The sequence below is a fragment of the Nymphaea colorata genome, chromosome 5 (assembly GCF_008831285.2).
Source record: "Nymphaea colorata isolate Beijing-Zhang1983 chromosome 5, ASM883128v2, whole genome shotgun sequence".
NCBI classification, from domain to species: domain Eukaryota; kingdom Viridiplantae; phylum Streptophyta; class Magnoliopsida; order Nymphaeales; family Nymphaeaceae; genus Nymphaea; species Nymphaea colorata.
The window spans coordinates 17155673-17157634 of NC_045142.1; positions in this window are offsets into that span (position 1 = coordinate 17155673).

Below are 1962 nucleotides of genomic sequence, written 5' to 3' on the forward strand. Positions count from 1 at the left end.
CTGACTCTCCCCATAGAAAACTACACATAATTTGTTCCATTTTCTTAATGACACTAGGTGGGCACTTGAGCACCAACAACTAGTAGATAGGAAGTGATTCTAATATTAATTTGATTTGGCAAATCCTGCTTGCATAGGAAAGTAGTCTGCTTTTCCATAAACTCAGTTTACTTTGCATTTTTAAAGGAATAGGATCTCAGACCGACGTGCTCAAATTCGTTGGCCTGAGTGGAAGACCCAAATATCATATATGAAACTGTCTCATGCTCTGGCTGAACTGATTACAAATACTTGCAGTCTCGCTTTGACCCATATTGAATGGGAAGAATGCTGATTTCTAAAGGTTCATTGTCATTCTAAAATGGAGTTCAAACAGAGAAAAAGTTTTTGTAGATGAAGAAGGTCATTCTTGGAGGCTTTTAAGAAAATCAAGATGTCATCAACATACATTGTAGAAAAAACTCCTTCTATGCATCTTCCAATATGTGGGACTTCAATTGTCCTTCTTCGAATTACAGTTTGCAATGTACGTGAAAAGATTTTCATAACAATGAGGAATAAAAATGAAGATAAAGGGTCTCCTTATCTCGGACCATGATAACATCCAAAGTATTTTCTTTGATGGTCATTAATCACAAGAACATAGAAAACATTTGTAACTACTGCCATTACACTTTGAAAACAAATAGGATGAAATCCCAAATGCAACATGGCAGCTTATAAGGAAGTCCAACTAAGTCACTGACCTTATCATACCCTTAGACATTGTGTATACCATTTCATACGCAAGAAGAAAAATTGATGGATGTTTCCATCTTCTAAAAAAACACCCTGCAGGTGGGAAATGGCTTGCTCTACTACCTTCTTTATTGTCAAAACCATGATTCTAGAAATAAATTTCAGTACACTATTCTCAAGAACAATAGGTCTGAAATTGGAAATGGGCACAACATAATCAGATTTAGGAATTAAGATTATATGTCTTATGTCTTGTTTCTTAACAAACTTTTCTTTCTGAAAAAAAAAAAACAAATCTTTAATGGCCACTGTGATTTCAGTCCCTACCAGTCCCAATTCTTTTGAAGAACGAATTCAAGAACCCATCCAGACCTGGTGCACTATTAAAGTTGGCACCCATAACAGCCCTTGCACTTCCCCTTCTGAATGGGATATTACAAGGCTAAATTTTCCTCTATAGATATGTAGGGACCAACAGTAAGCTGATCCTGATTCAGTCTTGTTGAGCTTTCATAAGCAAAAAATCTTTTTAAATGAGAAGTACATGCTAAAAGATTCTGATCCTCCTCATAAAACTCTCCATCATCTGTCTCCATGTGCAAGATTTTACTTTTATTGGACCTTTTCTTGAACATAGCATGAAAAAATTTGTTGTTATTATCTCCTTCTTTTAGCCATGATACCTTAGTTTTTTGTTCTTAATAAATTTTCTCATCTCAGAGAGCATCCACAAGTGAACTTCTAATATGATTTTCAGAAATGAACCAATCATGAAGCCAATATCTCGACTCATATAAATCTCAAAAATATCCTTTTGAAGCATGTTTAACTCTAGTATCAACTTTCTCAATACTTACTCCAATTACAGGCATGCCTGTACTCTATCCAGTTTTGCTAGGAGTTTAAGCATTGGGCATCCTCTGCACTTCGCTCTTCATGCTCTTGTAATAGTGACCTTACAAATAGGTTGACACTGCCAATGCATGAAGTATTTGAATTTTTGTCTTCTTTTACTTGCGGTTTTAAAGATATCTAATTTACATATAAAAGAGAAGCATTGAGTGGTCTGAAGAACCTGTTGGTTATACTTTAATCTACCTGCAATTTTCTACTTGCTCAATCCAAGAATTGTTCAAAAAACATCTATCTAACTTGCTTTGAACCAGTGCCAATAGGGTGTGAAGACTGGTCCAAGTGAAGGCTCTGTTTCTATCTACTATGTCC